A 24,643-nucleotide genomic window follows, 5' to 3' on the forward strand; every position below is an offset into this window, starting at 1 on the left:
TGATGATGGGCTGTTTTTTGTTAAACTCTTGATTTTAAGCAAATTGCAATAATAATAGTGGCCACTAGAAAATGGAGGATATTCTGCAAACATAAGGTAATTGAGTGAGTCCAACTAGCAATATGTAGAATAAGGTAATTGGTGTGATTGAACAATTTCAAATTATTTTTACAAAAATTAGATTCTCTACAGAGGATTTGACGATAATGAGCGAAGTCTATATTTATAAGAGTAACCCTAATGGAGAAAACCATATTGCAAGGTCGTGAACGAAAGCTCACAAAACCAAAATCAGCATCAAACGTACATGGTTTCACTGCAATACCAGTTTTTCCGGTTCCAAAGTGTTTGTCTTTGATTTCGATTTGACCTAAGGATGCACTTTCCAGCAAAAAAGCGTCGCCAAAAAAGTAGTGAAATGTTCTTTTTGGATCCGGAAGTGGTGCAAAATTGGCGCAGAAGCGATGAATTTAACATGGGCTTGTCCACGGATGTCCACCATTTTTACAGCTGTTGCACTGCATTTGCATCACTTCTTAAGGTGTGATGCGAATTCAGTGTTTTGGATGTGAATTAAGAAATTTTGTGATATTTTGACAAATAAATAATCTTTAAAAATTTTTTATGAGTTTTAATGCATTCTTACGCTTGTGTGGAACGTTTGGCAGCAAATATTTTCAAAAATTCGCAATTGTCTAGAATGCACTTGGCATTTTTTTCAGAAAAATTTAAAAAATTTCTATCATTTTATTAATACTTAATCTATTCTTAACCTATTTGAAACAAAAAAAAATTAAATTTTCCATTAAAAGTATGAAAAAAAGCGAGTTATAAACAAGTAAGGAAAGTCTAAAGTCGGGCGGGGCCGACTATATTATACCCTGCACCATTTTGTAGATCTAAATTTTCGATACCATATCATATCCGCCAAATGTGTTGGGGGCTATATATAAAGGTTTGTTACAAAATCTATAGACTCAAAATTTAAGTCGGCTAATGCACAAGGGTGGAACACAATGTTAGTACAAAAATATGGGAAACGTTTAAATCTGAAGCAATTTTAAGGAAATTTCGAAAAAGTTTATTTATGATTTATCACTCGATATATATGTATTAGAAGTTTAGGAAAATTAGAGTCATTTTTACAACTTTTCGACTAAGCAGTGGCGATTTTACAAGGAAAATGTTGGTATTTTGACCATTTTTGTCGAAATCAGAAAAACATATATATGGGAGCTATATCTAAAACTGAACCGATTTCAACCAAATTTGGCACGCATAGCTACAATGCTAATTCTACTTCCTGTGCAAAATTTCAACTAAATCGGAGTTAAAAATTGGCCTCTGTGGTCATATGAGTGTAAATCGGGCGAAAGCTATATATGGGAGCTATATCTAAATCTGAACCGATTTCAACCAAATTTGGCACGCATAGCTACAATGCTAATTCTACTCCCTGTGCAAAATTTCAATTAAATCGTAGCAAAAAATTGGCCTCTGTGGTCATATGAGTGTAAATCGGGCGAAAGCTATATATGGGAGCTATATCTAAATCTGAACCGATTTCAACCAAATTTGGCACGCATAGCAACAATGCTAATTCTACTCCCTGTGCAAAATTTCAACTAAATCGGACCAAACAATTGTCCTCTTTGGCCATATGAGTGTAAATCGGGCGAAAGCTGTATATGGGAGCTATATATAAATCTGAACCGATTTCAACAAAATATGCTACAATGATAATTCTACTCCCTCTGCAAAATTTCAACCAAATTAGGGTAAAACTCTGGCTTCTGGGACCGTATTAGTCTATATCGGGCGAAAGATATATATGGGAGCTATATCTAAATCTGAACCGATTTCAGCCAAATTTGGCACGCATAGCAACAATGCTAATTCTACTCCCTGTGCAAAATTTCAACTAAATCGGAGTTAAAAATTGGCCTCTGTGGTCATATGAGTGTAAATCGGGCGAAAGCTATATATGGGAGCTATATCTAAATCTTAACCGATTTCAACCAAATTTGGCACGCATAGCAACAATGCTAATTCTACTCCCTGTGCAAAATTTCAACTAAATCGGACCAAACAATTGTCCTCTTTGGCCATATGAGTGTAAATCGGGCGAAAGCTGTATATGGGAGCTATATATAAATCTGAACCGATTTCAACAAAATTTGCTACAATGATAATTCTACTCCCTCTGCAAAATTTCAACCAAATTAGGGTAAAACTCTGGCTTCTGGGACCGTATTAGTCTATATCGGGCGAAAGATATATATGGGAGCTATATCTAAATCTGAACCGATTTCAACCAAATTTGGCACGCATAGCAACAATGCTAATTCTACTCCCTGTGCAAAATTTCAACCAAATTAGGGTAAAACTCTGGCTTCTGGGACCGTATTAGTCCATATCGGGCGAAAGATATATATGGGAGCTATATCTAAATCTGAACCGATTTCAATAAAATTTGGCACACTTGACTATAGTACTAATTTTTCTTCTTGTGCAAAATTTTAAGTAAATTGGGGCAAAACTCTGGCTTCTGGGGCCATATAAGTCCATATCGGGCGAAATATATATATGGGAGCTATATCTAAATCTGAACCGATTTCTTCCAAAATCAATAGGTATCTATTCTGAGCCAAAACACATACTGGTGCCCATTTTGAAGTCGATTGGACTAAAACTGCGACCTAGACTTTGATTACAAAAATGTGTTCACGGACAGACGGACATCGCTATATAGACTCAAGAGTCCACCCTGAGCATTTTTGCCAAAGACACCATGTGTCTATCTCGTCTCCTTCTGGGTGTTGCAAACATATGCACTAACTTATAATACCCTGTTCCACAGTGTGGAGGAGGGTATAATTAGCTATACTGTATAACATACGCAGATGTCACGCCGATTTTACAAAAATAAGTAATTATATTTCGATAAATTCAAAAAAAAAAAATTTAGTAATAATTTTTTTCGAATTTTCAGTTCATTTAGCTAATGTATGCCAAAAAAATATCAAAGTCAAGGAAACCTTTTCCAAAACTTAAGAAATCCATCAACTAAAATACAGTTAAATTGTATTTAGTGTCATATAGAGTTCACTGCTTTTTGAGTGAGCGTATTAGTATTTTTTGGTTTTTCATTTGGCAGAATTTGTGGGACTGATGGCAAACCAGTATAAGAATATATCATATTTAAATTGATAATATTTTTTCTAGGTGAATGGACTAAACCAAATGTGTTTATTAATGTTCAATAAATTATTAAGACTAATAGTTAATTTCTCATATCCGAAACAAACGCTTTCGTTCGACGGATATCCCAAAACATCTAATTTTCCTTTATAAATTAAACTCTTTTGGTCATCCTAGTCGATGTCAAAGCTTTTGTATCGTATATTAGAAATTGGCTGTAAATATTTTTTGTAAAATTCTCGATGGTGATTTTTATGCTTTGAAATATAACCTTAAATTAAATATTATTTTTTTTATCCGGTAAAATTGAATATCATTAAAACCAAAATCATTCCATTTCTGCACAGAAAAAAAAATCTCTCCTCAAAAAGAATTTTATTTATATTTCCTGTTCCTGAATTTTAAAGACAATTTTTCGTATCTCAAAATAAACCAAACAAACTCAGATCCTTTTGCCAGATTTCCTTCTTTTTTTCTCTCAATTGATTTTGGCTTTTAAATTCAGGGCACATATTTCGTCTCACCACACCTATAAACAATGTCATCTGTAAATTATAATGACTATAAAAATGATTTCGTCTTTTGGTAGCAGGGCAAGGCAGAACAGGGCCCTCAAGCGAAAAAGGTTCACTTTTTGACATTCAAACCAAGAAATCATCAATTTCAATTAACATGAAACTTCAATAAAACTCGTACAAGGTAAGGGCAAAAATGAGATCTTCAAAATGAAACAAAAAAAAAACGAACGACAAAGCGGCAGGTTTTCAAAAAGGCTACCTACCTATCGACGATCGACCATCATCCATCCATTCATGCAACGATCAAAAGGCACACGATGTGAGGTGGGTATCTTTTGTTTCTGGAGTCTCAAAAACACACACAGATAACACATTGACCAGGCCAAAAACCATCGAAGGAATGGCAACAAAAGAATGAAACGGCCAAAAATTAAATCAATCACAGACAAAACGAGAAGAAATCTCCTGTCAACAAAACAGCGCACAATGTGCACACGAGGCAGGTTATGGATGACCGAAGTATGCATACGAATACGAATAGGAAACACGAGGTAGGCAATACAAGTTTCCTTCATATTCTAAACTATGGTAGTCTCTAGCATGGTTGCCACAGTTGGTAGAATTATACCAAAAATATACCTCACCAAGTACAAAGTACATTAATTTTCTATAGAAATAAAATTTTGACAAAATTTTCTATAGAAATAAAATTTTGAAAAAAGTTTCTATTGACAAAATTTTTTGACAGAAATAAAATTTCGACAAAATTTTTCATAGAAATACAATTTTGACAAAATTTTCTACAGAAATGAAATTTTGATAACATTTTCTATAGAAATATAATTTTGACAAAATTTTCTATGGAAATAACATTTTGACAAAATTTTCTATAGAAATAAAATTTTGACAAAATTTTCTATAGAAATAAAATTTTGACAACATTTTTTATAGCCATACAATTTTGACAAAAATTTCAATGGATGTAAAATTTTGATAAAATTTTCTATAGAAATAAAAATTTGACAAAATTTCCTATAGAAATAACATTTTGACAAAATTTTCTATAAAAAAAAATATTTTGACAAAATTTTTCATAGAAATAAAATTTCGCAAAATATATGTGGAAATAAAATTTTGAAAAATTTTGTAGTAATTCAATTTTGAAAAAAATGTCTATAGAAATCAAATTTTGACCAACTTTTCATTGAAAATAAAATTTTGCCAACATTTTCTATAGAAATAAAATGTTGAAAAAATTTTCTATAGAAATAAAATGTTGACAAAATATTCTATAGAAACTAATTTTGACAAATTTTTCTGTAGAAATAAAATTTTGACAAAATTTTCTGTAGAAATAAAATATTGACAAAATTTTCTGTAGAAATAAAATTTTGACAAAATTTTCTAAAGAAATAAAATTTTGAAAAAATTTTCTATAGAAATAAAATTTTGACAAAAAATTCTATAGAAATAAAATTTTGACCAACTTTTCATTAAAAACAAAATTTTGCCAAAATTTTCTATATAAAATGAAATTTTGACAAAATTTTCTATAGAAATAACATTTTGACAAAACTTTCTACAGAAATAAAATTCGGACAAAATTTTCTATACAATTTGGACAAAATTTTCTATAAAAATAAAATCTTGACAAAATCTTGTATAGAAATAAAATTTTCACAACATTTTGTATAAAAATAAAATTTTGATAAAATGTTGTAGAGAAATGAAATTTTGACAAAATTTTTGTAGGAATTCAGTTTTGACAAAAATTTTGCCAACATTTTCTATAGAACTAAAATGTTGAAAAAATATTCTATAGAAATAAAATATTGACAAAATTTTCTATAGAAATAAAATGTTGACAATTTTTTTTTTTTATAGAAATAAAATTTTGACAAAATTTTCTGTAGAAATAAAATATTGACAAAAGAAAAGAGATATGCTGGCAAATTTGTTTAGGCAGTAGTCGACTATCAAACCCTTTTTCGGGAAGTTCAAGTGTAGTTCACTTTGGGTTGAGTGAATTACCCGAATTTATTCTGATAATTGGTTGATAGTTTTGCTGCAAGTAGAGGATGCTGATGAGGAATGTGGTAATTCCGAAACAGCTGTACATCCAACCATCTTGCAGTCTATAGGGCTTTGCCCAAATAAATTTGACAAGCATACTTTTCCTCTGTTGGTTAAGCTACACTTGTAGTTTAGTCAATGCATGTCTTTAAGCTGAGATCCAAAAAGAAAAACAACAATAACCATTGAAGTGAAGCCAACAATAACAAACAAAAAGAAATAAAATTTTGTCAAAATTTTCTTAAGAAATAAAATTTTGACAACATTTGTTATAGCAATACAATTTTGACAAAAAATTCTATAGAAATACAATTTTGACCAACTTTTCATTAAAAATAAAATTTTGGCAACATTTTCTATATAAAATAAAATTTTGACAAAATTTTCTATAGAAATAACATTTTGCCAAAATTTTCTATAGAAATAAAATTTTGACAAAATTTTCTATAGAAATAAAATTTTGACAAAATTTTCTATAGAAATAAAATTTTGACAAAATTTTCTATAGAAATAAAATTTTGACAAAATTTTCTATAGAAAAAAAATTTTGACAAAATTTTCTATAGAAATAAAATTTTGACAAAATTTTCTATAGAAATAAAATTTTGACAAAATTTTCTATAGAAATAAAATTTTGACAACATTTTTTATGGCAGTACAATTTTGACAAAAAATTCTATAGAAATAAAATTTTGACCAACTTTTCATTTAAAATAAAATTTTGCCAACATTTTCTATAGAAATAAAATGCTGAAAATTTTTTCTATAGTAATAAAATGTTGACAAAACTTTCTATAGAGACAATTTTTTCTATAGAAATAAAATTTTGTGAACATTTTCTATCGAAATAAAGTGTTGACAATTTTTTTTATAAATAAAAGTTTGACAAAATTTTCTGCAGAAATAAAATATTGACAAAATTGTCTATAGAAATAAAATTTTGACAAAATTTTCTGCAGAAATAAAATCTTGATAAAATTTTTTATAGAAATCAAATTTTGACAAAATTTTCTATAGAAAAAAAATTGATAACATTTTTCATAGAAATAAAATTTTGACAAAATTTTCTATAGAAATAAAATTTTGACAAAATTTTCTATAGAAATAAAATTGTGACAAAATTTTCTATAGAAAAAAAATTGACAAAATTTTCTATATAAATAGAATTTTAACAAACTTTTCCATAAAAATAAAATGTTGACAAAATTTTCTATAGAAATAAAATTTTTAAAAAAATTTCTATAGAAATAAAATTTTGACAAAATTTTTGAAATAAAATGTTGACAAAATTTTCTATAGAAATAACATTTTTACAAATTTTTCTGTAGAAATAAAATTTTAGTAAATTTTTCCATAGAAATAAAATTTTGACAAAATTTTCTATAGAAATAAAAATTCGACAAAATTTTCTCGGAACAAAATTTTCAATACAAATAACATGTTGGCAATATGTTCTAGAGAAATAAAATTTTGAAAGCATTTTCTATAGAAATAAAATGCTGAAAAATTTTTCTATAGTAATAAAATGTTGACAAAACTTTCTATAGAGACCAATTTTGACAAAAATTTGTATAGAAATAAAATTTTGTGAACATTTTCTATCGAAATAAAGTGTTGACATTTTTTTTATAAATAAAATTTTTACAAAATTTTCTGCAGAAATAAAATATTGACAAAATTGTCTATAGAAATAAAATGTTGTGAACATTTTCTATAGAAGGTTAGGTTAGGTTAAAGTTGCAGCCCGATTAAGATTCAGGCTCACTTAGACTATTCAGTCCATTGTGATACCACATTAATTAAAAGTACCTATTACATATGGGCACTTTTAGTTTTAACCGTTGAACCTTCTCGATTATTTTCTTCTGTTGAACCACCAGATTGTTCAAAAAACATTAGCAGACTGCTTGAATTAACGTTTTCCAGGTCCGCCAGTAATATGAAGCTATATGCCCCTAAAATTTGCTTACGCCTTACACAAAATGCAGGACACTCACATAAGAGGTGTTTTATTGATTCCTTTTCCTCCGCATCATGACAGCTCATACAATAGTCATTATACTTCGCACCAATAGTTTTTGCAAAATCGCCTATCAGGCAGCGACCCGTTATAGCAGATATCAGGAGTGATATCTGTCGTCTCGAGAACACTAGCATATCTAGTGTGCGGTTTAAGTTTAAATGGGGCCATATTTGCTTGGTGTCGTTACAACCCTTACAATTCTTCCATCGAACATTTGCCATCATGATATTTTCTATGGAAATAAAATGTTTACAAAATTTTCTGCAGAAATAAAAGGTTGACAAAATTTCTATAGAAATAAAATTTTGATAACATTTTCTATAGAAATAAAATGTTGACAAAATTTTCTATAGAAATAAAATGTTGACAAAATTTTCTATAGAAATAAAATTTTAACAAAATTTTCTATAGAAATAAAATTTTGACAAAATTTTCTATAGAAATAAAATTTTGACAAAATTTTCTATAGAAATAAACTTTTGACAAATTTTTCTATAGAAATAAAATTTTGACAAATTTTTCTATAGAAATGGTAGATAGCTCTATACGTGGGTTCTACCAAAACATGGACCGATACACAACATATTCAACATACCCCTTTGTGGACTTAAAATATGTCCAGATTTTGAATTTCAGGCAAATCGGATAAAAATTGACCACAAATCGAGGGGAACGGTTTATATGAAATCTATATCAAAACCTGGGCCGATATAGCCCATCCTCGAACTTGACCTGCGTGCGGACAAAAGGCGAATCTGTGCCAATTTTCAGGAATTTATTGCGGGCTATAGCGTAATTACAACTGGTCTTTTTGACGTTTTCCTTGCCACATTGTGTGACTTTTTAAAAAATATTCTCAAAACTAACATACAAAAACATCCTATTTTTCTGCTTATCTCCAGAACTTGTTGCTCCACTCCCCATATTTTTGAAAAGCTTTATTTCTAAAACAAAACAAAATTATGCTCAAGTACTATGGATGAATGGCATACATAAAGAAAACTGTCAACTAAAAAGGCAATACAAACAAAATTTAGCCGACAGATTCTTGAGAAATAAAGATCAAAACAAGTTTCTCTCTCCAAAGAACGAGGAAAGTAAACAAAAAATTAATCAAGATAATAATTTTTTTTGTATGGTCTTTTGGAACCCTTCAATTCTGTAGCATATAACAAACCTGCCTATGGTGGGCAAAAGCTTCCTTGGTTGCTGCAAACAAAAATACCATTAAAGTTGTGGTACGATTTTCTTTTTTCAAAATCAATTAGACATGATCAGTGATCACTTATTTTAAGTGATCAATAAAAAAGCCTCCATCATCCGGGCAAGCAGTTTACGTGGCTAGGTGGTAGTTCATTGAGCAGTAGTCCTTGTCAGTTGGTCAAAGCAACACTTGTTGCTCCTCACCTTCTTTGCAAGAAAATACAACTCTTCACTGTTCACTACCTGTCGTCTTTGCTACTGCGTGTGTCTTCTTCTTGGCTACTGTATATGCGTGTGTGTGTGTGTCATAGATCTAAAATGATCGATATTGGGGTTTTTTACAGCCCCATCCCCACAATGAAACGTGTTGAAAATTCTCAATTACCTGCATTGCAATGGACTGACTGATGGATAGACAGACCTATAAAGGGCCTCGATATGCTGACTAAATTTGAGATATGCATTGGCAGGTTGCGCACATGCTCAGTAAGCACATATGTGCATTCGCTTAATTTATGCATTCTTTAGTTTAATTTTCAATTACCCCGGCTTATTTTTAATAAATATGTTCGACCATTAATTTAGAAAAAAATGCAATTAAATGAGAAAATATGCTCACACACATTTTCGATGGGTGTGGACATATAAACGGATCGTTATATTAATGGCTTGTTTCGATGAAGAAAAAAAACAGAATACGAAACTGATAAGAAATTTCTAACTTGGCTTGGTTCGCTTCATGGGCTTTATTATGGTCACCTCAACACGCACCCTGTAATCTGATGGAACATGTTGTGTGCCAATGACATTTATGACAATTTATAGGGACAATTCTTGAAAGAAAACCAAAACGATGGCCAGAATTTGAAATGGGAGAGTTTGTTTTTTCGTGGGTTTTTGGATAGTAGTTCCTGGAATAGAAATCATTGATATACTATTATGGCTTAAACTGAGCATTTAAAATGAAATAGGTTCAAATTTAACTTGAACTCAGTTCTGCTTGACATTGGACTATTACTGGGACGTGATTTAAACTGTGTCTTTGTTGTGTAAAATTTAAAAAAAAAAATTGTAAATGAACACTAAAGTATGGATACATTGGATCAACATTTCTGTGAAAACCTTGCAATGGATTTGAAATTTGAATATGACACAAAAAAAAATTAAAATTCACAGAATTTTTAATGCCATAGAAAAATAAACAAGTTTCACAAGAATTACATGAAAGTTGGCCTTCTGAGAATTTCTGGCAAATGTTAGTTCAAAAACATTTTTAATATTACTCAGAAGTACAACAATTTTTCCGAAAAATCAAAATTAAAAAAAAAAAAAACAAGTATATACGGCCGTAAGCTCGGCCAGGCCGAAGCTTATGTACCCTCCATCATGGATTGCGTAGAAACTTCTTCTAACCATTGCCATCCACAATCGAATTACTTAAGTTGCGGTAACGCTTGCCGATGGCAAGGTATCTTAAAACCTCCTAACACCATCTTTTAATTGTATGAAAGTCCATACGTGGTATATATTAAATCAAACAAGTATATACGGCCGTAAGTTCAGCCAGGCCGAATCTTATGTACCCTCCACCATGGATTGCGTAGGAACTTCTACTAAAGGCTGTCATCCACAATCGAATTACTTGGGTTGCGATAACACTTGCCGATGGCAAGGTATCGTAAAACTTTTTAACACTGTCTTCTAAATTGTAAGTTAGCCCATACGGGGTATATATTAAACAAAAAAAGGCCGATTAAATACGTATATAATCTAGTTTGACAAAATTTTCTATAGAAATAAAATTTTGACAAAATTTTCTATAGAAATGAAACCTTGACAAAATTTTCTATAGAAATAAAAATTTGACAAAATTTTCTATAGAAATAAAAACTTGACAAAATTTTCTATAGAAATAAAATGTTGACAAAATTTTCTATGGAAGTAAAATGTTGACAAAATTTTCTATAGCAATACAAATTTGACAAAAATTTCTATAGAAATAAAATGTTGACAAAATATTGTATAGAAATAAAATTTTGACAAAATTTTGTATAGAAATAAAATGTTGACAAAATTTTCTACAGAAATAAATTTTTTACAAAATTTTCTATAGAAATAAAATTTTGACAAACATTTCTATAGAAATAAACTTTTGACAAAACTTTCTATAGAAATGAAATTTTAACAAAACTTTCTATAGTAATAAAATTTGACAAAATTTTCTATGGAAATAAAGTTTAGGTAGATTATTTTTGGCGATATGGACCAATTTTTGTGTAATAAGTCATCGGCTATATATAACTAAAGACCGATATGGACCAATTTTTACATGGCTGTTAGAGGCCATATATTGACAAAATGTTCCAAATTTCAACCGTATCGGATGACTTTTGCTCCTCCAAGAGGTTCCGGACGTCAAATCTGGGGACGGTTTATATGGGAACTATATATAATTATGGACCGATATGGACCAATTTTTGCATGGTTGTTAGAGACCATATACTAACACCATGTACCAAATTTCAACTGGATCGGATGAATTTTGCTCTTCCAAGAGGCTCCGGAGTTCAAATCTGGGGATCGGTTTATATGGGGGCTATATATAATTATGGACCGATATGGACCAATTTTTGCATGGTTATGAGAGGCCGTAAACTAACATCAGGTACCAAATTTCAACCGGATCGGACGAATTTTGCCCCTCCAAGAGGCTCCGGAGGTCAAATCTGGGGATCGGTTTATATGGGGGCTATATATAATTATGGACCGATATGGACCAATTTTTGCATGGTTGTTAAAAACCGTATACTAAGACCACGTACTAAATTTCAACCGGATCGGATGAATTTTGCTCCTCCAAGAGGCTCCGGTGGTCAAATCTGGGGATCGGTTTATATGGGAGCTATATATAATTATGGACCGATATGGACCAATTTTTGCATGGTTGTTAGAGGCCGTATACTAACATCAGGTACCAAATTTCAACCAGAACGGATGAATTTTGCCCCTCCAAAAGTCTCCGGAGGTCAAATCTGGGGATCGGTTTATATGGGGGCTATATATAATTATGGACCGATATGGACCAATTTTTGCATGGTTGTTAGAGACCATATACTAACATCAGGTACCAAATATCAATCGGATCGGATGAATTTTGCCCCTCCAAGAGGCTCCGGAGGTCAAATCTGGGGATCGGTTTATATGATGGCTATATATAATTATGGACCGATATGAACCAATTTTTGCATGGTTATTAGAGACCGTATACTAAGACCACGTACCAAATTTCAACCGGATCGGATGAATTTTGCTGCTCCGGGAGGCTCCCCAAGCCAAATTTGGGGATCGGTTTATATGAGGGCTATACGTGAACGTGGTCCGATATGGCCCATTTTCAATACCATCCGACCTACATCAATAACAACTACTTGTGCCAAGTTTCAAGTCGATAGCTTGTTTCGTTCGGAAGTTAGCGTGATTTCCACAGACGGACGGACAGCCGGACAGACGGACAGACGGACGGACGATATGAACCAATTTTTGCATGGTTATTAGAGACCGTATACTAAGACCACGTACCAAATTTCAACCGGATCGGATGAATTTTGCTGCTCCGGGAGGCTCCCCAAGCCAAATTTGGGGATCGGTTTATATGAGGGCTATACGTGAACGTGGTCCGATATGGCCCATTTTCAGTACCATCCGACATACATCAATTACAACTACTTGTGCCAAGTTTCAAGTCGATAGCTTGTTTCGTTCGGAAGTTAGCGTGATTTCCACAGACGGACGGACAGCCGGACAGACGGACAGACGGACGGACGGACAGACGGACAGACGGACGGACGGACGGACATGCTTAGATCGACTCAGAATTTCACCACGACCCAGAATATATATACTTTATGGGGTCTTAGAGCAATATTTCGATGTGTTACAAACGGAATGACAAAGTTAATATACCCCCATCCTATGGTGGAGGGTATAAAAATATCGGTCCAATACGTATATAATTCAGTTTGACAAAGTAGACATAAAATTTTGACAAAATTTTCTACAGAAATAAAATTTTAACAAAATTTTCTATAGAAATAAGATTTTCACAAAATTTTCTATAGAAATAAAAATTTTGACAAAATATTCTATAGAAAGAACATTTTGACAAAAATTTCTACAGAAATAAAATGTTTACAAAATTTTCTATAGAAATAAACTTTTGACAAAATTTTCTATAGAAATAAAATCTTGGTAAATTATTTGTGGCTCGACTGGCAACCATGATTATGAACCGAATAAAATTTGAACAAAATTTTCTATAGAAATAAAATTTTGACAAAATTTTCTACAGAAATAAAATTTTGAAAATGATGAAAATTTTATTATGAACCGAATAAAATTTTAATAAAATTTTCTCTAGAAATAAAATTTTGACAAAATTTTCTATAGAAATAACATTTTGACAAAATTTTCTATAGAAATAAAATTTTGGTAGATTATTTTTGGCTCTAGTGGCAACCATGATTATGAACCGATATGGACCAATTTTTGTGTGATTGGACCAATTTTGGTATGGTTGTTAGCGACCATATACTAACACCACGTTCCTAATTTGAACCGGATCGGATGAATTTTGCTCCTCCAAGAGGCTCCGGAAGTCAAATCTGGAGAACGTTTTTATGGGGGCTTATATAATTATGGACCGATATGGTCCAATTCTGGCACGGTGGTTAAAGATCATATACTAACACCATGTTTCAAATTACAACCGGCTTGGATGAAATTTGCTTCTCTTGGAGACTTCGCAAGCCAAATCTGGGGATCGGTTTATATGGGGGCCAAGGCCGTAGCCAGGATTTTAATTCGGGGGGGGTTCAACTTTAAAAAAAAAATATTCATATAATCTCATGTGTAGAAAATTTTATTTATGCATAGGTATGTATACAATATTTTTATACCCACCACCATAGAATGGTGACGGGGGTATAATAAGTTTGTCATTCCGTTTGTAACACATCGAAATATCGATTTCGATATTTAATGTTATAATGTATATATATATTCTTGATCAGGGAGAAATTCTAAGACGATATAACGATGTCCGTCTGTCTGTTGTAGTCACGCTACAGTCTTCAATAATGAAGCAATCGTACTGAAATTTTGCACAAACTCGTCTTTTGTCTGCAGGCAGGTCAAGTTCGAAAATGGGCTTATCGGTCCAGGTTTTGATATAGTCCCCATATAAACCGACCTCCCGATTTGGGGTCTTGGGCTTATAGAAATCATAGTTTTTATCCAATTTGTCTGAAATTGGAAATCTAGAGGTATTTTAGGACCATAAAGAGGTGTGTCGAAAATGGTGAGTATCGGTCCATATTTTGGAATAGCCCCCATATAGACCGATTTCAAGATTTTACTTCTTGGGCTTCTAGAATCCGAAGTTTTTATCCTATTTGCCTGAAATTGGAAATCTAGAGGTATTTTCGGGTCATAAAGAGGTGTGCCGTAAACGGTGAGTATCGGTCCATATTTTAGTATGGCCCCCATAAGAACGATCTCCCGATTTAACTCCTTAGGTTTCTAGAAACCGTAGTTTTTATCTGATTTGCATGAAATTGTAAATATTGTGGTATTTTAGGCTCACAAAAACGTGTATCGGATTAAGTTTTTATCGATCAATTTGGTAATGCCTCCATATAGACCGACTTCACTTCTTGAGGGTGTAGAAGGCGCACTGATCATGAAAATTGCTTGAAACTCAATGTAAAATTTCCAGATTTTACTTCTACAGATTTAAGATTTCAAATCAAGACTTTATTTTATAATTTTCTTGCACACTTACAAGAGATGTTAATGATTCCTCTAAACCTCAAACAAAAATGGTTCTTATAAATCCAGAATCTGATATAGTCCTCATAGGTGAAATCTTTAAATTTATCTTCGGGAATATCCTCAAGTCCTCAAGCCCTCCTGAAATTTCAAAGGAAACCCTAACATTTGGTTCATGGTGGTGGGTATTTAAGATTCGGCCCGGCCGAACTTAGTGCTGTATATACTTGTTATAATATTAAATTGAGCCGACGGACTTTTTGGGCAGCAAATAAATCAATGACTTCTTCAGTCGGCACATTTATTCGGCGATGAACCGACATTAATGCCAATCCTTTGGGTCTACTCTCGCTAGTCGAATTTCTAAGATACGTCTTTAATCTCTTCATTGTTGAAAATGAACGTTCGGATGAGCACGTAGTAACTGCAGGGATGGAAAATGCAGTACTATAGTACTTTTTTCAAACCTTTTTCACCCCGGTCAGTATCGTAGTACCCCCGGGAATGATTTAGTACCTTTTGTGTAGACATTTTTGAGTCGATATCAGATTTATGGTACAATAGCTTTGACAAAATATTTTAATATTTTGAGAAAGTCTTTATCAACCTTATTTGCTAATAGTCTTTTACAAATATGGCAAAACAGACATGTTCATGTGGGAAGAAAATCTCGATTTTGTAAAAGACATAGTCAAAAACAGGATTTTATTGAACTTCAAGAAAGTTTTAGTCGAAAAAAGAATTCGATTCTATATTATCGATTTTTTATTTCGGTAGAAATAGTTGTCAACATTTTATTTCTATATAGAATTTTTGCAAAATTTTATTTTTATAGAAAATTTTGTCAACATTTTATTTCAATTGAAAATTTTGTAAAAATTTTATTTCTATAGGAAATTTTTGCAAAATTTTATTTCTATAGAAAATTTTGTCAAAATTTTATTTTCTTTAAAATTCAGTCTCTTGACAATAATCTTCCAGTGAATTTTTTGTTGAAATTTAGTAAAAAGTACCTTTCCGCTCAAAAAATACCTTTTTTGTACTTTCTTAAAAATTGTATTTTCCATCCCTGAGTAACTAGCAGTGACCAAAATTTAAAAAAAAAATATGCACGTTTGGAAAAATCTCTTTATTGCTTCCATCGCTGAATTAGGCAGGTTCTTTTCGCAGGTTTTGCGCCATTTCATTTACACATGTGTGTTTGGCTGTTTCGTTGTTGTTGCTATGGCCGAACAAAGCGAGTCATGTTCACAAAAAGAACAACAAACACACATAAAAAGCAGAAATACATTTTCCAAAAATGAAATTTGTGGTGCGAGAACAAAAATAATTTGTTTTTTTTTTTTGACCGTCGTTTGACTGGCTTTTCAATTAGTATTCTATGATTTGTGCAAGTTTTATAGGTAAGCGTTTTTCCTCCTCCAGCTTTTCTTCAACATCTTCGATAAGATTTTTCTATGCAGCTAAAAATATATATTTATTTATATAAAAATATTCATTCATTTCGGGGGGGGTTTGATCCCCCTCATCCCCCCCCCCTGAATACGGCCTTGATGGGGGCTATATATAATTATGGACCGATGTGGACCAATTTTTGCATGGTTGTTAGAGACCATATACCAACACCATGTACCAAATTTCAGCCGGATCGGATGAAATTTGCTTCTCTTTTAGGCTCGGCAAGCCAAATCTGGGTATCGGTTTATATGGGGGCTATATATAATTATGGACCGATGTGAACCAATTTTTGCATGGTTGTTAGAGATCATATATCAACACCATGTACCAAATTTCAGCCGGATCGGATGAAATTTGCTTCTCTTTTAGGCTCCGCAAGCCAAATCTGGGGATCGGTTTATATGGGGGCTATATAATTATGGACCGATGTGGACCAATTTTTGCATGGTTGTTAGAGACTATATACCAACACCATGTACCAAATTTCAGCCGGATCGGATGAAATTTGCTTCTCTTTTAGGCTCCGCAAGCCAAATCTGGGTATCGGTTTATATGGGGGCTATATATAATTATGGACCGATGTGGACCAATTTTTGCATGGTTGTTAGAGATCATATATCAACACCATGTACCAAATTTCAGCCGGATCGGATGAAATATGCTTCTGTTAGAGGCTCCACAAGCCAAATCTGAGGGTCCCTTTATATGGGGGCTATACGTAAAAGTGGACCGATACGGCCCATTTTCAATACCACCCGACCTACATCGATAGCAAATACGTGTGCCAAGTTTCAAGTCGATTGCTTGTTTCGTTCGGAAGTTAGCGTGATTTCAACAGACGGACGGACATGCTTAGATCGACTCAGAATTTCACCACGACCCAGAATATATATACACCGAAAAAAAAGTTTACTATTTTTTATGAAAAATGAACTAACCCATAGTAAGAATGACCATGATTTGGCGCCAAAGATTTTTTTCATCTAGATAAGTTCATGATTTTCTTATAAATTAGTTCATGTATTGCATCGTATTTTAGTTCATTATTACTATGATGTGGGAAGAATATAGTTAAACTCATTCAAAATATTCCTGCTATCCGGAAAAATGAACAATTTTTTGGGAAACCTGTATTAAGAAATTGGTTTGAAATAAACTGTTTGTCGGTATAATTTTCAAAAAAGTAGAGAAATTGAGGAATCAAAGGTACAACAAGCTTGTATACAACTAATAAATTTTTCGTACAAAACAAGTCAATTTTCTATAACCACCAGTATTTTATTCCAAAAAATTAGTATTATATTACACAAAACTATGGTTTATGATATACAATAAAGGAAATATTTTTATTAGTATTTGTCGGATTTGTCTTATAAGCATCTGAAATTGCAAAGTTATACCAAATATAAAAAACAATATTATCAAATTCTATCGTTCATATTGATTTTTAACTTACGGTTTTCAAGAGTGTTTCCTAGAGCCAATAAGGATATCAGCTTAATTAGCATTAAACAGTAAGAATATTAAAAAAAAAATACCATTACAAGACCTGTTTACCTGCAAGTGAAAATAATAATTTTTAATAAATTTAAATTTTAGTTTTATTAAAAACGGACAAAATACCGTTTATAGAAAACTTACCACATTGAAAAATCCATCCAGTTGGTACATTATTGAAATCATATCCATGGACTAATGGGTCGTTTTTGAAATTATTCTCAGAATATATTGGAAATAAAAAATGGAAAAAAATAGACATAATTTCCAATTGTCAGTATAGCATTTAGTATTTAAGGTGGATATTAAGTTCGAGTTTAGAGGCTAAAATCGCAATTTTCATGATACGTTTTCTTTAATAATCAATTATAAAAAAATAATCTTTATAAAAAACTTGGTTTGGGCTATTCTCCATCAAGTTATATTTAAATTTGTATCGGAAGACGTACAATTTTACACTTTTCTTAGTAATTTATTTTTATTTTTAGCGTCTAAACTCGAACTTAGTACTCACCTGTAGGAATTGCTGTAACATAAAAAATATACACCCAGAAAAAAGTGCCTTCGAAACTAAAGGAAAAAATTTTCATCAATATAGTTTATCCATTTTATTTCCATTAAGGTAAATTTTTGTGAAAAATAATAAAATTTACTCGTTTCAGTAAAAAAATCCTAAACTGTAAGCAGTTAGGAATAGTTCATTAACTAGAATGAGGCATGGAATTTTGCTCATACTATTTTCTTCGCTGGGTATAAGAATTTACTACTGAAAAAGAAAATTTTATTCACCGATAACAAAGCATTCGTAAAAATAAACAAAAACCGAACTAAAACCAAGTTTCTTCAAAATTAGTAACATTTCTTATAAAATGATAATTGCGACTTCCTTTATAATAGAAAGTTTTTCATACATACGAACAACACTTGGCATATAAAAATATTTTAGTTCATTCGTACTAAGAAGTATGCAATCCTTTCAAAACTTAAGGAAACACACTTGTTAGAATATAGGAAATTTTCCTAAATTTCTATTGTCTACCTGTAATCGATACCTGTCATCGTAATCGATGTGTTTGCGCGTGGGTGTAATCGATATATTTGCGCGTCGGTTGTTTTTTTAGTTGGAATCGCGTTGTTTTGGTATACGGAGAGATTGTTAAAAAATAATATGGTAAAATAATATAATAAATAACAAATAAAATATATAAAATATTTGTTATTTTAAATTAGTGAGAAAAATTTTCGTTTTTTTTTTAAATAAATCTATCAATGTTCGTGATAGTGTATAAAGAAAGAAAACACCAGCAGAATAACAACCCTTTCATTTGTCTTCATTTTGGAATCTTCAATTATCAGGTAATATTCAGTGACGCTAACCTTTTGCAACAAAAATGTTTTATGATTTTTTATATTTGTAGGTATTGAAATTGTAAAAGGAGGACAAAATCATTAGGCAGCAACTTATTAAAAGTGAAAAGTACAAGAAGAAGAAAAAGTGCGTTTTACAGTTGATAATATCACACGGAAATTGGAAATAGTGGAATAATAAACTAATATTTCAAAGAGATTCGATGCTGTTGATTCTTAATAAATATATTCAATATATTAATAAAACATGTCTTTTATTGAAGATAAAATTGCTTATAGAAATAAATAAAATTGTATTTAAAAACGAAGGTAAGCAGTTCTAATTATGAAGTAAAAGTTTTACCACAAATGTGTAAGATTTGTCGAAATGAATGAAAAAATTTCAATAAAATCATTCCATATATGAATTCAAATTAGTTAAATTTTTTCATTCTGTAGTATAGTGGTATATAAATATAGGAAAATGTTAACTAATATATGGAAAGCATTATTTCTAATTTCTACGAAAATCACATCGTTCAAACAAATAAAAATGTCTTTGGCGCTATACGAAGTTCAACTTTCTTCACAATGAGTTCATTTTAACTTTAAGAAGGGGTCACTTTTTTCTGGGTGTAGATTCAAAAACATGGTTGCATCTCCAACCTGTGATCCAGATGTAGAATAAATATAGATCATCCTATTACCACTCATGTTGTATATTTTTTATGTAAATCAATTAAAAATCCGCACTAATTTTAAACTATTAACAGAAATATACAGTTCCTTAATCTGTTATTTGTTTTTTTTTTTTATCAATAAAAAGCGTTTCTGATTACTCTAACATCACATCATTCACTTCTCAGTTTATAAAATGTTTCGAAATAAATGTATTTTCATTAATAATCACCAATACCTCACGAACAATTTTGCAAAATTAAAACCACGTGTGCACTTCATAAATGCATCAACATAACTGAATGCAACAATAAAACTCAAAGACACAAATAGCCATAAAGAAAAACAACTCAGTAAAGAAAAACAACTCCACACACACACACGATCCCTTTCTGATCTCGCTATTGCAAGAAAACAACTCTCACCACAAAAGATACCAACAACACACAAGGAACATTCCATTGTCTCTAGAATCAAAACAACCAACAACAGCATAAATGACGCAATAACAAATACAAACAATCATACGAGATATATACAAAATGTCTCTTAAAAACTCCCTCACATGATGCACTCACATTTTCCAGTAGCACGTTTATTGATTAGTTTTAATTCTATCTATAAGTTAAGGTAAAATATATACCAAATCTATGAGGAATCTATAAAAAATGATATACACCCGGCAAGGATTATATTAACTACTTTTTATTCTACTTTATCTACAATTTTCAATGTGAGGAAAACACTCCAACTTATAATAAAAAGGGAAATAATCTGTAGGTAGCCATCATACGAATCGGTAATGTCGTTAAGTTAATTTTTACTACAAAAATTTTTTCCATACAAAATTTTTTCTTAGTAAATTGTCTACATTTCGTAGTAAGATTTTTATATTGCCCATGTATTTTTATAATAGAATCAACGATGCATTAACTACTGTGTTGGAAATTTATTTAAGGAAAAATCCTTCCCATTTCGTAGTTAGTGAACTAAAAAACATTTACTGAATTTTTATAAGTTTTCCTTTAGCTAAGTTCATTTTCGTTGTGGTTACGAAAAATGAACTATATTACAGTAAATTTGTTGAACTATGTGGAAGTCAAAATGGTCCTTAAATTTACAAGACACTTTTTTTTCTGTGTACTTTATGGGGTCTTAGAGCAGTATTTCGATGTGTTACAAACGGAATGACAAAGTTAATATACCCCCATCCTATGATGGAGGGTATAAAAACGCTATGATGTATTAAATGCAACAAATTTGATTTCATAGAATTCAGTCAAAATTTTAAGAAGTATGAACTTTTTTTGGTTGTATACAGTGCACATTTAAATGCTAATATATCGTCTTAAAATTTCTTACTTATTAAACAACAAGTAAGAAAAGTAGAAAGTCTGGCGGGCACGACAATATCATACACTAAACCACCCCTACCGAATTAGTAAACATAATCATTTGTGGGGTATCATTGGTATAGGTTTGGGAGATAAGCCGCATTTCCATACACAGAAAAAAATATCACCAAAATATTTCCAATTAAAAAGTTAATTGAAGTTGAAAAAAATTTCAATTAATAAATTAATTGATACAATTAACTTTTTAATCAAGATAGAAATATTAAGTCAATTAAGTCGATGATTGGAAATTTAAAAATTTGTAATTAAAACATTAATTGATACAATTAACTTTTTAATCAAATTCGGACGACTACGTCAGTTAAAGAAAGTGATGAATATTTTTTAATTTTTAATTAAAAATGTATTTCAAACAATCAATTGTTAATCCAAATAAAAACCAATTCAGAAAATAATTGAAAATAGTTGCATTTCTTAATTAAAAAATTAATTGAGTTTGGCTATCAACATCAATTAAATTTTTAATTGAATCAATTAAAAAATTAATTGAAATTTGCTAATGAAATCAATTAATATTTTAATCAAGAATTTTTTCTATGACCAATTAAAACTGTGATTGATACTATCATTTTCGTGATTGAAGACATTTCAATTAAAAAATTAATTGGATCAATTAATTTCGTGATTGAATCAGAAAAAAATTTTTTTGTGTGTATATAGGAACATTAAGGAATACATGTCTATGGGAGTTTTATCACAATCTGAACAGAAATGTCTGATATTAGGAGCTATAGTTTATTTCGCACCTGCAGAGTTAGCCATTAATATTGATTCCATTATTAAAAAAAGAGGAAATCGCTCAATTAAAATAAGAGTATTATGGCCATATTTGAGAAAACCGAGCGATGCATATGCCATATATGCGAGCTATATCTAATTCTGAACAAAGTTAAAATTTCGAATTTTTGTCGAAAAAAACAATATTTCGCAACAACAAATTTTTTGAAAGTCTCACAAATGGCTTTTTTGCTGGATTTATCTCAATTATTTCATGTTCACAATTTCTTATTACTCATTGTTTAATTTGTATACAGCATGTTGGAACTTAAGGCAATCGATGGTTTAATGATCTACGTTGCTAATTTCGCATCTTCCTTTTCAATTGGTTTTGAGTTTTATAGATCTAAGAAAAATATTGTCAACAAACAAAAGGTGTGTGAAGACCAGGTAGGATTTATTTAAATTAAAACAATATTATATTAGTCCTAGAGTATGGATAAAAGCAATACATCATTCATCAAATTTCAACAACGTTTTTGTTTTGTTATTTTTTTTTTTTAATTTTTGATCTTCAAACTTTGCCCACAGCTATAAACCATACGGTTTCTTTAACTGTTACAGATTTTCAACACAAATTCCCTCTGAGGTTAGTTGAACTTTAATTATATCAATTTTCAACCCATAATTATGTCTGACCAACGAACAAATTTTCATTTCAATATCTTCAACATTTTGTTTTGCTTCCATTTGAACCTGCCACTCCACATGTTTCCAAATGTTTGTGAAATATTTTTAAGCGGGAAGAGGTTTATATGTATTTGGCCAAATCTTGAAATATACGTCACTCAAAGGCTAAGTGAGAGTTCTGTGTAAGGGCAACTAAACCCTTGTGGCCTTAAGCCATACTTAGGGATCTGAAGTTTTCATTTAATCATAAGAAAGAAAACAAATAGAATTGGGAGTGCCTAGCACGTTTGCTACAGTTGGTAGGATTGTACCAAAAATGGTAGATTTTTTTACTGTTTGGTAGATTGGTAGAATTTTTAATGTTTTGGTAAATTTTGCAAAATATTCCTCTCTAACTTAAGGTAATTCATAACTAGAAATATTTTGACAAAATTTTCTAAGAAATAAAATTTTGACAAGATTTTCACTAGAAATAAAATTTTGACAAAATTTTCACTAGAAATAAAATTTTGACAAAATTTTCTATAGAAATAAAATTTGGACAAAATTTTCTATAGAAATAAAATTTTGACAAAATTTTCTATAGAAATAAAATTTTGACAAAATTTTTTATAGAAAAAAAAATTGACAAAATTTTCTATAGAAATAACATTTTGATAAAAATCTTCTATAGAAATAAAATTTTGACAAAATTTTCTATATAAATAAAATTTTGACAAAATTTTCTATATAAATAAAATGTTGACAACATTTTCTATAGAAATAAAATTTTGACAAAATTTTCTATAGAAATAAAATTTTGACACAATTTTCTATAGAAATAAAAATTTGACAAAATTTTCTATAGAAATAAAATTTTTGACAAAATTTTCTATGTATATAAATTTTCTGTATATATAATTTTGAAAATTTTTTCTAGAAAAAGATTTGACAACATTTTCTATAGAAATAAAATTTTGAAAAAATAAATCTATAGATATCAAATTGAGAAAAAAATTTCTATAGAAATAAAATTGGGCCAAATTTTCTATAGAAATAAAATTGGGCCAAATTTTCTATAAAAAATAAAATTTTGACTACATTTTCTATAGAAATCAGATTTTGACAAAATTTGCTATAGAAAAAATTTTATTTGTTGTTTTGATCTCAACTTTAAAACCATTGCATTGACTAAACTACAAGAGTAGCTTAACAAACAGAGGAAAATAATGTTTGTCAAATTTATTTGGGCAAAGCTCTATAGACTGCAAGATGGTTGGATGGACGCTCGTTTCGGAATTACTACATTCCTCATCAGCATCCTCTACTTGCAACAACACTATCAACCAATTATCAGAATAAATTCGGGTAGTTCACTAAACCCAAAGTTCACTAAACCACACTCGACCTTTCGAAAAAAATCTTTGTACAAACCTAAATAAATATTTGTACAAATATCTCCCTTTACCTTTGTCACTGTCAAATCATCGATTTGAGTGCAGTTGGTTGGGTTTTGGAAAATTCTTAATCATTTTGTTGTTTTTGATTTCAGCTTAAAAAAAATTTGGCAAAATTTACTATAGAAATAAAATTTTGACAAAATTTTCTATGGAAATGAAATTTTGACAAAATTTTCTATACAAATAAAATTTTGATGAAATGTTCTCTAGAAATAAAATTTTTACTAAATTTTCTATGGAAATAAAATTTTGACAAAATTTTCTATGGAAATAAAATTTTGACAAAATTTTCTATAGAAATAAAATTTTGACAAAATTTTCTATAGAATTAAAATTTTGACAAAATTTTCTATAGAAATAAAATTTTGACAAAATTTTCTATAGAAATAAAATTTTGACAAAATTTTCTATAGAAATAAAATTTTGATAAAATTTTCTATAGAAATAAAGTTTTGCACAAAATTTTCTATAAAATAAAATTTTGACAAGATTTGCACTAGAAAAAAAAAAAATTTTGACAAAATTTTCGATAGAAATACAATTTTGACAAAATTTTCT

Source organism: Haematobia irritans, chromosome 3, assembly GCF_050003625.1.
Source record: "Haematobia irritans isolate KBUSLIRL chromosome 3, ASM5000362v1, whole genome shotgun sequence".
Classification (NCBI taxonomy): domain Eukaryota; kingdom Metazoa; phylum Arthropoda; class Insecta; order Diptera; family Muscidae; genus Haematobia; species Haematobia irritans.